Source organism: Loxodonta africana, chromosome 4 (genome assembly GCF_030014295.1).
Source record: "Loxodonta africana isolate mLoxAfr1 chromosome 4, mLoxAfr1.hap2, whole genome shotgun sequence".
Lineage (NCBI taxonomy): Eukaryota > Metazoa > Chordata > Mammalia > Proboscidea > Elephantidae > Loxodonta > Loxodonta africana.
Genome location: NC_087345.1, coordinates 168,490,153 through 168,504,478, shown reverse-complemented (window position 1 = coordinate 168,504,478; position 14,326 = coordinate 168,490,153). Strand labels below are relative to the sequence as shown.

The 14,326-nt window shown below is 40.6% G+C and overlaps 1 protein-coding gene across 4 annotated transcripts in view; it reads right to left on the bottom strand.

Moving 5' to 3' along the window:
- APBB1IP (amyloid beta precursor protein binding family B member 1 interacting protein) overlaps positions 1-14,326 on the bottom strand; it is a 150,062-nt gene that overhangs the window by 101,393 nt on the left and 34,343 nt on the right. The window contains exon 1 of one of the 4 annotated variants that reach the window (XM_064284927.1): positions 5,405-9,183. The exons of the other annotated variants lie outside the window; for them this stretch is intronic. The gene's annotated coding sequence lies outside the window, so the exon portion shown is untranslated. Of the gene's footprint in view, positions 1-5,404; positions 9,184-14,326 lie in introns of those variants that run through there. 4 annotated transcript variants of the gene reach the window in all.

Below are 14,326 nucleotides of genomic sequence, written 5' to 3'. Positions count from 1 at the left end.
AAAAAAATCTCAGCAAAATAGGAATAGAAGGGAAGTTCCTTGACATAATTAAGAGTATATATACAAAAACAACAGTCAACATTATTCTCCATGGAATGAGACTGAAAGCATTCTCCTTGAGAACTGGAATGAGATAAAACCAAACTCGTTGCCATCAAGTCGATTCTGATTCACTGCGACCCTAAATGACAGAGTAGGACTGCCTCATAGGGTTTCCAAGGAGTGCCTGGTGAATTTGAACTGCTGAACTTTATTGGTTAGCTTTTTTTTTAGCTGTAGCTCTTGACTACTATGCCACCAGGGTTTCCGGAACTAGACAAGGATGCTATTTATCATCACTTTTATTCAATATTGTAGCGGAAGTTCTAGCTAAAATAAAGCAAGAAAAAGAAATAAAGGACATCCAAATTGGAAAGGAAGAAGTAAAGCTATCCCTATTTGCAGATAATATGATCCTAGATATAGAAAATCCCCGGGGTTCTACAAGAAAGCTACTGAAACTAATAGAAGGATTTGGCAAGGTGACAAGGTACAATATCAACATACAAATATCAGTTGTATAAAATACTTGGGAATAAATCTAACTGAGGACATAAAAGACTTAACACAAAAAAAGGATAAAACACTTCTGCAAGAAACCAAAAGAGACCTACATAAATGGAAAAACATACCATGTTCATGGGTAGGAAGACTTAACATTATAAAAATATACTACCCAAAGTGATCTATAGACATAGTGTAATCCTGATTCAAACTGAACAACATTCTTCAATGAGATGGAAAAACTACCATAGACTTTATGTGGACAGGAAAGAGGCCCCGGATAAGCAAAGTATTACTTAAGAAGAAAAAAGTAGGAGGCCTCACACTTCTCAATCTCAGAACCTACTATACAGCCGCAGCAGTCAAAACAGCCTAGTACTGGTACAACAAAAGACACACATACCAATGGAATAGAACTGAGAACCCAGAAGTAAATCCACCCACTTAAGGACAGCTGATCTTTGACAAAGGGTTGAAGTCCATTAAATGGGGAAGAAAAAGTTTCTTCAACAAACTGGATATCCATTTGCAGAAAAATTAAACAACAATATCCATACCTCATACCATACACAAAAACTAACTCAAAATGGATCAAACACCTAAAACTATAAAGATCATAGAAGAAAAAATAGGAACAATGCTAGAGACCCTAACACATGGCATAAAAAAAATACCAAACATAACTAACAATGCATAAATAGCAGAAGAAAAACTAGATAACAGGGATAGCCCAAAAATAAAACACTTAAAAAAAAAAAAAAAAACACGCTCACCAAAAGACTTGGCCAAAAGACTAAAAAGAAAATCTAAAGACTGGGAAAAAATTTTTGCCTACAACATATCCAACAAGGGTCTAATGTGTAAAATTTATAGAAAACTTCAACACCTCAGTAACAAAAACACAAACAATCCATCTCACTCTGGCAATAATGGCACTGATTGAAACAAAACAAAACAAAACCAGAAAACAACAAAAGCTGGCAAGGTTGTGGAGACAGTAGAAGTCTTATACACTGTGGTGGGGTTGTAAAATGGTACAACCACTATGAAAAATGGTATGGTGCTTCTTTTAAAAGCCAGAAATAGAAATATGATCCAGCAATCCCACTCCTAGGTATATATCTTAGAGAAATAAGAGCCATAACATGAATAGACATTTGCACACTCACGTTCATTGCAGCATTATTTACAATAGCAAAAAGATGGAAACAGCCTAGATGACCATCAACAGATGAATGGATAAACAAACTATTGTACACACACACAATGATAAAGAACAATGATGAATCTGCGAAACACCTCACAACATGGATAAATCTGGAGGGCATTATGCACAGTGAAAGCCAATCACAAACTGCAAATACTGTATGAGACCACTATTAGAAAAAGTCATGAAAAGGTTTACACACATAAAGAAACAATCTTTGATGGTTACTGGAGAGGGGAGGGCTGGAGAGGGACAAACGCTAAATAGACAATAGATAAGCGTTAACTTTGGTGAAGGGTAAAACAGTACACAATACTGGGGAAGCCAGCACAACTTGACCAAGGCAAGGTCATGGAAGCTTCATAGATACATACAAACTCCCTGAGACCAAATTACTGGGCTGAGGGCTGGGGACCATGGTCTTGGGGGACATCTAGCTCAACTGGCCTAACATAGTTCATAAAGTAAACGCTCTACATCCTACTTTGGTGAGTAGTATCTGGGATCTTAATAGCTTGTGAGCAGCTATCTAAGATACTCCACTGGTCTCATCCCATCTGGAGAAAGTGAGAATAAAGAAAACCAAACACACAAGGGAAAGATTAGTCCAAAAGACTACCACCACCAACTGCTCTGACAGGGATCATAATCGAGGGTCTGGGACAGAGCTGGAGAAAAATGTAGAACAAAATTCTAACTCAAATAAAACAAAAACAGAATTACTAGTCTGGCAGAGGCTGGAGAAGCCCCAAGAGTATGGCTCCTGGACACCCTTTTAGCTCAGTACTGAGGTCTCTCCTGAGGTTCACCCTTCAGCCAAAGATTAGACAGGCCCATAAAACTAAACAAGACTAAATGGGCACACCAGCCCAGAGGCAAGGATGAGAAGGCAGGAGGGGACCAGAAAACTGGTAATGGGGAACCCAAAGTCAAAAAGGGGACAGTGTTGACATGTCATGGGGTTGGCAACCAATGTCACAAAACATGTATATTAATTGTTCAATGAGAAACTAATTTGCTCTGTAAACCTTCATCTAAGATACAATAATAATAATAAAAAAGAATAATCATGAATCTGTAAAACATCTCACAACACGGACGGATCTGGAGGACATTATGCTGAGTGAGATAAGTCAATCACAAAAGGACAAATATTATATGAGACCACTATTATAAAAAGTCATGAAAAGGTTTACACACAGAAAGAAACATTCTCTAAGGGTTACCAGGGAGAGGAGGGGGAGGGACGGAAAATCACTAAGTAGATCGTAGGCGCATGCTAACTTTGGTTTAGGAAAAGGCACTAACGATATGATATGGGGCAAGTCAGCACAACATAACCAAGGCAAAGAAAGACACTGAGAGGTACAGTGAATGGAAATGGGGAGCTCAGGGAGGCAATGGGAGGGTGCTGACTGCCACATTTCAAGAACTGCAACCGGTGTCAAGGAAGAATTAGTGTATAAATTATTGAATGGGAAACTAATCTGCTCTATAAACCTTCACCTAAAGCATAACAATAATAAAAAATAGTTTAGATTCTAAATAAAAAAAAAAGTCGTTGTTGGTTGCTGTTCAGTTACTTCTGACTGATGGCAACCCCATGTGCACAGAGTACAGTGCTCCACAGGGCTTCACAGCCATGACCTTTCAGAAGCAGATTGCCTGCCCTGTCTTCCTAGGTGCCTCTGGGTGTGTTTGAATAGCCAACCTTTCGGCTAGTAGTTGAGTGCTTAACTGTTTGCACTACCAGGGACTCCAATAGTAAAAATAACAGCTAGTAACTAACAGATGTTCTCAATCTCTGCTATGCACTGTCCTGGTGCTTTATATGTACTAACTGATTAAATTCGTCCTCACACCAGTCGAGGTAACCCAGAACCCAGTGCCGTCGAGTCGATTCAGGTAGGGCACCTTTATTTCCCCCACTTTACAGATGAGGAAACTGAGGCACAAGAGATGAAGTAATATGCCCAAGGTTACACATTCAGTCAGTCAGAACTACTTACTGATCCAAGACACTGCTGTAGGCTTAAAGAAATCTCTGGGAGATCTGTTTGAGTCTTCTACAAGTGTATTTCTCTTTGTCACTGGACCAAGGAGTACATATCTGGAGTTTATCTACATACTTTATGTTTTTCCATTTTGGAGACTGTTAAGGAAAAACGTTTGCATCCTTGCATTGAGACTGTTATTTTCTTTACCCCATATCATATTATGGTGTAAAGATACAGTAAAGATATTATGTATTTCTTAGTACAGGTTGGAGTCCACGGGTGGTGCATATGGTTACGTGCTCAACTACTAACAGAAAGGTTGGTGGTTCAAAGGCTTGGTGATCCACCTCTGATCTGTCACAGCCCTCAAAATGCTACAGAGCAGTTCTATTCTGCACACATGGGGTCACCGAGAGTTGGAATCACCTTGTTGGCAACTAACAACAGCAGTACAGGTTACCAACCTTTTGAGTCTACAGTTAGTTGTCAGAGCTAAAATATAACTAGAATTAATGATAACAAAGGTTAAAAAATCTGAGGCAATATCAATATGCTTTGATTTTTTTTTATCATTTTCAAATTCACAAAAGAGCTGGCCATCTTTATTTTTTTCAGGGAAAAAAACAACTGAAACATTACAACTACAGATACAAAATAGAAGAACAACTTTAAAAATCTATTCATGATAAGGCTCACCCTCTGGATGGAATATGGAATGTAGAATCCAAGCACAAAGGCCGGTACTGGTAAAAACCATGTGGTAGCTAGTGTACATGTGATTAAAAAATAATTTAAAATATGATTGTACCTGATCCTTTCAATATAATATTTTTTCAAAATGCAAAGCAGTTGTCAAGAGGAAGTGGTTCACTGAATAACACGGCGCATGGTTAAATGTTCTTGCAATGTTTGGGGCGGGAAAAGCTAAAGCTTCTGTGTAACAGGAAACAGAAGTATCTCTAAAATTACACATAACATCAAATACTTTACTCAACAAAGAACTAAGATGAAGAAATCTCTTGGGCCAACGTAGCCAGCTTTGCACCATTCACATGAGATGAGTGAAAAATTTCAGAGCCAGGTTAAGAACTAGTCATTAAATTAATAGGGTGATCACTATGGTCATATAAACAAGAAGGACTAACAGAACCACAACAACAACCAAAAAAGCAATAAAAGAAATTTGTAGGGAGAGCTGCTAGTGCAATGGTTAAGTGCTCGGCTGCTAACTGAAAGGTCAGTGATTAGAACCCAGAAGCCTCTTTGCAGGAGAAAAGACCTGGTGATCTGCTGTCATAAAGATTACAGCCTTGGAAACACTATAGGGCAGTTCTACACTGTCCTACAGGGTCACTATGAGTCAGAATCAACGTGACAGCACACAACAACAACATGGTCACATAAAAGGCAGGCAGAAGACAACACGACTCTTTTGTAAGCAACAATGTGATGGCAACAGTTACATGGAAATAACACTTGCAAATGAAAAGTAATCATGAAATGACATGATTTATTGCAATAATTTGAAAAATACTACAGAGGGACTTTGAAAAGCCTTAAAATTTGGCCCAGTGGGTAGAAATCGACTTGATGGTGATGGGTTTGGTTTTATTGTAAACACTAAAAAGGCTGGAGGTTCACGTCACCCCAGAGGTACCTCAGAAGAAAGGCCTAGTGATCCACTTCTGAAAAACCAGCCACTGAGAATCCACAGGACACAGTTCTACTCTGACACACACGGGGTCGCCATGAGTCGGGGCTGACGTGACAGCAACGGGTTTCTTTTAAACACTAAAAAAAGGACAATACAATGGGCTATCACATTTTTTTAAAGTACGATTTTTTAATGTACTGGTTACTATGCGTCGAAATCAACCCGATGGCAACAGGTTTGGTTTGGTTTTGGTTATCTCCAAACTGGTTTGTTGTGAGCAAACATGGAGTGAGTGTGGGCAGCGTAATACACTTTGCTGAGTCAAGCTCCAGGAAAGGTGAAAAGTGAGATGGCTGAATAAGACCTCAAAATGATCAACAGGACTCAGGAGTAAACCAGGACATGATACTGGAAGCTGAGGTCAGCACATGTGAACACAAGACGCTGACTTCCATTCATTTACAGGGCTTTTCAACGTCTCTGGGAGACAGGCTGTAAACGAGTTTCACTTGCATACGCATGGGACGTGTGGCAGGAGAGTTTCTTGAGTTCCCTTTTTATTCTAATTTGAGCATCTATATGAGGATTGAGAAGCTGTCTTTGTGTTGAGGATCTACTGTGACATAAACCAAAGTGACAACATAATTTAAAGCTTTCTGAAGAGACGAAAATAGAAAATATCCTCTTTGCTTCGTAAATAAAAACCGTGGACATTAACTTTCATGAACAAAACAAGAAAGTTATCTGTATTCATCATCTCCTATTCACCTCTATTCTCTCGTGAATCTACCCCTCAGATTTTTTCCCCCACAATGTCATCAAAATGTTTTTGTCAAGACTACTGATGACCTTCCTGTTGTGAAACCCAATGATTAATTCTTAGTCATCTCTGCAGAGCAATGAACATCGCTGATCACTCCCTCCCTGGACTGCTTTCTTCACTTCACTTCCAAGACAGCTCCTTTTCCTGCCTGTCCTCAGTTGTCATCGAGTCGATCTGGCTTATAATGACCCTACGTGTGTCAGAGTAGAACTGTGCTCCATAGGGTTTTCAACGGCTGATTTTTCAGAAGTAGATCACCAGGCCTTTCTTCCAGGGTGCCTCTGGGTAGACTTGAACCTCCGACCTTTCAGTTAGTATCCAAGAGCATTAAGCATTTGCACCACCCAGGGACTCCTCCTTTCTTCTTAACAGAGGCCTGTTTGCCTTGAAGTGAATAAAGCTTAAGCTTCGGGGTTCCTCACTTGCAGGTCCCTTCTAAGACTGTGGTAGCACCCCAGCAGTGTCATAGAACATTGTCTCCTACTTGGAGATGACGGAGTGGTGATTCTGGTGCTAGGAGGAGGACAAGCCGTCTGCCAGCACTACTTCTCCTTCGTCCGGGCCCTGACTTCATCAACATCAGAACCCACCTTGTATATCAAGGAGAAGATCTGAAGGAGACACTGCTCTGGGCAGCTCTACTCCTTGCATGGAGTCACCTTGACCCCAGCTTCATGGCCATCTTATCATCCCCAGGACTAAGCTAGCAGTTGGCAAGGAGCGGGGCCTGATTGCTGTGTGGTTCTGGCCAAGCTGGATCAGCTGTTGCTTGGGCCAGCAAGACCAAAAAGGACCCATGCCACGTCCAGTGAGAGCGAAGGGCTGCTTGCTTGTGGGCAAGAAGCACTGCTAGAGTAAGAAACCACAGAGGAAGTTACAGATGAGGCCATGCTACACAGAGCTGTGAGGTTAAAATAAATGTGTCTTTAAACCATCAGTAACGAAAAAAATTAATTTTGATCAACCATGCTGGAGGAATGGCTGAATTATTTATGACCTCTACAGAAAACTGAATTTCAAATTGTCATATTGAGGGAATAAAAGAATATGCAGTCAAAAATGTAGGGCAAATATGATACAGGTGTATCTAGCAATTCATCAGCAATATAATAAAAAGAACACTGCTGTTTACATTTTGTGATTTTTTCTATATTTCTCAGGGTTTTTTTAATTAGTAATTTGTTTTGATTTCCTTTCTCACTCTAAATACTCATTTTCATTCTTATTTTTTTTTCCTTGAGATCCCCAAACCTGTATAAGCTCCAGGCTCCAATGACCCTGGATCCACCCTGCCCACTTCACTGGGTCTCCTTTTATTGAACCTCCGTTGGTTCCTCCTCAGCTCTCTGATCTACTTTCTCTTCCATCCTCTATCTACTCTCACTCCCGGGTGATCGCACGCTGTCTCATGGCTGAAAAAGCCATGCGCGTGCTGCCAAATCCCCAAAGAGTATCTCTAGCCCAAACTTCTCTCATTATTTCATGTCTTCAACTACTTACTGAGCCCCACCCTGCCCCATCTATCTCTGATTTTCTCTGCTTTAACTCTCTGCCCTCACGGTCTCCAGTTCTTCCCTGATCACAGTAAGCTTGCGTGTACACATGCTTCTCTCTGCCTACAACACCTGTTCGCCACTTCCCCATGTGGCTTGCTCCCTCACTGCTTTCAGATCTTTGTGAAAATAGCCCCTTATTAGTGAGGTCTTCTCTGATCACCCTATTTAAAAATCAACTCTTTTCTACCAATCTCACTTTCCCTCTTTATATTCTCTTCCTGCTCACCAACTTGAACGTAGGCTCCATGGGAGCAGGCATTTGACTGTTCTGTTCACTCCTGTATCTTTGCCAAGTAGCACAATAAGGCACATGGTACACACGAAAGAGGAGTCCCTGGGTGGTGCAAATGGTTAATGTGCTCGGCTGCTAACTGAAAGGTTGGAGGTTCAGTCCATCCAGAGGCACCTTGGAAGAAAGGCTTGATGATCTACTTCTGAAAAATCATCTACTGAAAACCCTACGGAGCCCAGTTCTACTCTGACACACATGGGGTTGCCATGAGTTAGAATCAACTCAACAGCAACTGATAAGTCATTCAATAAATAATTGTTCAAAATGCAATGTGTCCATTTAAGCTCCCTGAGGGCAGAGAATTCAGGCTGTCTTATTCACCCTGTATCCCTACTGCTAAGCATAATGCCTGCCTGGGTCATGGTAAGATCTTCCACAGTATTTTGAGCTCAAGAGAGAGCAATGGAGGAGAGGTGAAGAGAGGGGGAGGTTGATAAAAATGGAAAACAATTTTACAACCACCACAGGGACATTTAATACAGGTGAGAATAAACAATGGATGCTAACACCACTGGGTGAAATACTGTTGGGAAAGAGGATATTCATTCAAACTATCACCCCACATAAAGGGAATATGTTTACAATGGAAAATTTGGTACACACAACTTTAACCAAATAATCAAATTTACCATCAGCAGTGATGGGACAATCTAACACCACGTGCCCCCTGGTGTGAGCACTGAGGGCACAGCACTGTCTCTGTCATAGTGCTGCCAAAATGTTTAACCTGAGTCTAATCAAGGGGAATCAATCAGACAAATCCAAAATTAGGGATATTCTGCAAAACAAATAAACAAATTTGGTCTGGACTCTTCAAATTACAAATGATATTATTGAGATAATTTGGAAAATCTAAATAAAGACCATATATCTGAAGACAGTATTACATCAATTAAATTTTCTGAGTGTGATACTTGCCTTATAGTTGTGTGAGAGAATGTCTTTGTTCTTAAGAGACAAATGATGAAAAAAATATAAAGCATATAAATGTGGTAAAATGTAAACTATTAGTGAATCTGGGGGAAGGGTATATGGATTTACATTGCACTATTCTTAGAACAATTTTGTTTTGAAGGTATGAAATGTTTTAAAATAAAAAGTTTTGGGGAAAAAGAACCAATCTTTTGAGTCAGACAAACCTGAGTTTAAGGAAAAAAAAAAAAAAAAGAAAAAACAGGAGGAGGGGAGAATGAAAAATAAAGGCAGGAAAAGGACTAAGAAAAAATTTACAGTCCATCCTGTTATCTAATTCTCAAACACACACACACACGCACACACACAAATCCAAAAAAACTAATGTGGGGGTAAATAGTATTAGTCCCCATTTTCATAGATGAGGAGCTTGTGTTCAGGAGTTTCAGAGACATGCCTCGCATCACACAGCTAATTCATGGTAGGGTGGGATTCAAACCCAAATCCGTCTCTTTCACTACACTCTTCCTGCCTTACCCAGAACATGTCATGCAGACAGGCATCACGACAGGAGAGGTCTGAGAAAGCAAAAGACAGGTAGGGAATACACACTCAGACATACACAACACATCTGCCCAGAGATCACATGTACTCAAACACACACAAGAAAAAGTAAAGGGAGAAGAAGACACACATGAGCACAAAAAGTCAAAGAGAAACAGGCTTTCACGGAGTTACATCCCCAAGTCAAAGGAGGGCTTGACTTCCACATGACTGCCTTTAAAGTCCTCCGACACTGGGTTGTGTTTTCATAGACATGACTGTGGGTGCTACGTCATGGTCCTCCTCCTAAGCTGAAGTCCACATCTGGTCATGGCCTTGAGACCCATCACTAGTCTAGGTGGAAAAGAAGCGGCCAACATACCCCTGGGTCTGGATGTCTTGCTTAAAAAATATTTCGAAGCAGTAATTTTCTGCTAATCACAAGATTTTGACTGATGATGTAAAAATTAACCTTCTCTACTCTTCCAACCCTGTTGGAGGTACTTCTCATAGACGGTAGAGAAGGAAGAAGAGGTAAGAGGTCAAAACACTTTGGCCTCAAGTTTTACTTTGCTTTGGCATAGAAGACTAGTGTTTTTCTAGTACAAGGAAGATTTCCCTGTTACATAAGTTCTTAAACATCCAAGAATGAAAATATTAATGTCAAATGGCTTCTTAACTTCCGGGGGTACAGAGGTTCCTGAGAATCAAGCATCATGATCTCATCCATTACTGAAGTAATGAAAACCAGACATATCAACTGAGGCTTGCGAATCTGCATGAGGCAGAGCAAATATTCCAGGCTTTGCGTGGAAAACAATATACAGCTACAGAAGGGCTGAATCTACCACAAGACTATTCCAGAACCGATGATCAGTTTTGTGAGTTTTTTTTTTTCCTAATTGCAGAATAAATCAATAGATAGCTGCAGAAAGTAACAACAACAACTGAAATCAAAAGGAAAATATAGACAACCTATTTCCTCAAGTCAAAAATGTATACTTTTGCATTTTAACGCTTCTGCAATCATGAGAATTCATACAGTAGAATATGAAAATTGGCTACCACCAGCAGGAGTCTAGGAAACCCTGGTGGTGTAGTGGTTAACAGCTATGGCTGCTAACCAAAAGGTCAGCAGTTCGAATCCACCAGGCACTCCTTGGAAACCCTGTGGGGCAATTCTACTCTGTCCTATACGGGTGCTATGAGTTGGAATCAACTCAATGGCAGTGGTTTTGGGTTTTTTTTAGTTTAGCAAGAGTCAGCTATGTGCTGTGAAATGAACCGCAGTGAGTCCTGGGATGCTCTGCCAGCCTTAGAATCTTTAGATTCTCAACTTGAAGAAGTGACAACTCATTCTTTATTTGTAATATCGAATTACAATGCTTAGGGGACATTGAGCTTCTGTTAAGGGTGATGGGAAAACTTGGGAACAATTAATCGTGATGGTTGAAAAACATGATGAAAGTAATTACTTTTACTGAACTGTCCATGTGAAGATGGTAGAAGTGGCAACTGTTCTGTAACCTATAACAAAAAAATCCAAGAGAAAAGAAATGATATTTAACTCTAAGAACAACTGTATGCTGTTATCTCTTAAAATGTTTCTGAGCACTTAACGCAGTGTCCCCCACCTCCAAAATAAGAATCTTATTGAATTCTTAAATGAAATATGATAAGAATGCTGAATGTTCTCAAGATGAGAACTTAAAATGACCTTTGGTCTTAGCCACACAGAGGTCACTGGTTATCTCCAGAGGAATCATGAGAGTGGATGCTAAACTAAGCGCCTTTAGGAGTGAAATAGAGATAAGGACATCAAAAACTTCTCTGAGAAGCTGGCATCCATATGTCAGTTGCAATATGTAAAATGCTTTCTTCTCTATCATTCAGAATTCTTCCGAAGTCACTGTCATGGCTCCAAGCATCTTTTAGGCACACGCACTTTCACCATAATTTAATCAGTTCTCTGTTGTTGGCAATTTATACCGTTGGCTTTTCTTCTCAAGGTACAACAATATGAGCCAGGTTTGTTTTCACTTGCATAAAAGTTATATGCAACAGCTGCCACACAAGGCACAATTGGTCTCTATTTGCCTAGAGAAGCAGAGGAAGAAGAAGAGTCAAGAATAGGAGAAGGATATGGAATGTGGCTAATTGCCTCCATGAACAACTGCCTCCTTTGCTGTGAGGCCAGAAGAACTAGATGGTGCCCAGCTATCATAACTAAACATTTTGATCAAAGAGTCTACAGAAGAATCTTGATTAAAAGGGGGAAAATGCAGAACAGAATTTCAAATTTTCAGGGAATTCAGCCTCTCTGAAGCCATGGAGGCTGGATGAACCCCTAAAATTACTGCCCTCAGATAATCTTTAAACCTTAAACCAAAATATCCTTTAAAGTCCTCTTAAAACCAAATAGCTTAACTTAACTAGTAAAAAATGTCTGCCTTGAACATTATGCTCTTTTAAGAACTATATATATTGGATCAAATTGCATCAACTCAAAAAGTTAGATAGGAACCTTAGGGGGCAGTGAGTTTATGTTAATGGGGGAGGAACAGCCCAGAGAAGGAGGCTGAGAATGGTTGCACAATCAGTGTCACTGAACTGTACATGTAGAAACTGTTGAATTAGTGTATGTTTTGCTGTGTATATTCTCAACAGCAACAACAAAACAAAATTTTAAAAACATTATATGCAGCATGACTTAAGGACAAAACTGGAAATATTGACCAGTTCCTACCTTTCTGTGAGGTGAGGGATTTTCTGTTTTCGCAAATACTCTGCATGCGGTATTGAGAACCCCCGAGCTGTTCGTCAAGCTAACCATCAGAAAATTAAGTGTAGAAATTGCATGAATGAGTCAAGCAGTACCTGTCCCCCTGTGATATTTATTTCTCTCTGTTTGACTGCTTGTGTGTCCAAAATATGTTATTAAGGTGATATATGCCATGAAAAAAAATTATGTCAGAAAAATCTGAAGGTACTGTACCACTTAAGATTTTTCAACAGCAGCTCAGTTTTAATTCTTTCCTGATTCTCTTAATAAATTTTCCTTCTTCCTCCTCAAAGATGCTACTGACAATATTTTTCATGACCAGTTGCAGCTGAGTCAACTCCAACCCATGGTGACCCCACGTGTGTCAAAGCACAACTATGCTCCACAGGGTTTTCAATGGTTGAATTTTTGGTGCCTTTCTTCCGAGGCACCTCTGGATGGACTTGAACCTCCAACCTTTCAATTAGCAGCCAAGTACATTAACCATTTATATCACCCAGGGAATCGACAATACTTCACACTAACGTGAAGCAAGGAGGCTGGTGGCACAGACAGTTTGCAATGGGCTGTTGACATAAAAGTGCTCAGGTCCAAAACTCAGCGCTGCCACTTCTTGGCTGTGTAACCTTGGGCAGGTACTCAACAACCCAGGGTGTCAGTTTTCTCATCTTTAAAAAAGGTGTGAGAGTGTTAAACTACTTCATGCTGTCAAAGTGAGAATTCTATAAATTAATGTATATAAAGTGTTTAGAATAAGAGCCGGCTTAGATTTGAGAGTTCAGTAAGTGTAGCTCTTAATACTACAAAGCATGGGAGCTGCAGTCGTCTTCCAGCCTCACTGGAAGCCTGGCAGGCTGATGAGCTAGGGCACAGGCTGAGGTCAGTAAGCCAACTGATCATGGCTTTGGAGAAAATGATGGGGGCTTATAGCATGGCATATCGTTAGATTCAATCGTCTTCTGACCATCCTACCTCCCTATTGCCCCATCCCTTCCCCACTTTTCCCCCATCTGGCCCCAGGGATGTTCTTGGCTGCAGTTGGTAAGAGGGGTGGGGGGGGGTCCTGAGGTGAAAAAAAGAAGGGGAGAGGGTTAAAGAAAAAAAGAGCCTATCTTTTGAGATCCTAAAGGAAACCAAGAACACAAGGTCTCTGTCTTGTGGTTTATGTTGGAATTGCCTAGAATAAGAGCTGGGACCACTAAGTTGCACAGAGATCAAAAGAGGAAGATTAAGCTGCCACTTCCACCCACCACCCAACCACTGCCATTGAATCAATCCTGACTCACAGTGGCCCTATAAGACACAGTACAACTGCCCCATGGGGTTTCCGAGGCTGTAATCTTTGGGGAAGCAGATTGCCAGATTTTTCTCCTGTGGAGGAGCTGGTAGGTTTGAACTGCCAGCCTTTTGGTTAGCAGCCGAGTGCTTTAACCACTGCACCACCAGGGCTCCTTACCTTAGGAAGACTAACAACAAAGCAGTTACAGGAACAAAGTATACAGCCTGCAGGACAGCACCAGTGTTGTGGCTGGGTGGTTACAGAAGGAGCACTAGGGACGATAACAACTCTTTGCCCAGGAATTAGTACAGCTTTCAGTCACATCTGAGCACTCACGTAAGACACTCCTGGGACCCCTGAATGAGCCAGGGAGAGCCTATGACCTGGGGTTGCAGAGATGCCATTAAGGGGGCTACAGCTGGAGCTATTTCTTAATTACTGCCATAATAGCCATATTCACCAACTGTACCTTTAGGTTGGTGTAACACATAGAAATAGGTGACACACACAAACACACACATAATGATCACCTGTTTATTTTCACAACACTCATTTACCTACGCAGTGGTGGGTTGGGGTTTTATACGATGACTTTTCACTCCTGAATTCATTCGTTTATTAAGTCAAGAAACATTTACGGAATGTAAACTCTGTCACACCCTATAGTAATTGCTGGGGTTCACAAGTCGAATATTTATTAAACACATGAATGAAATTCAAAGTCTACAGAGAATGGCA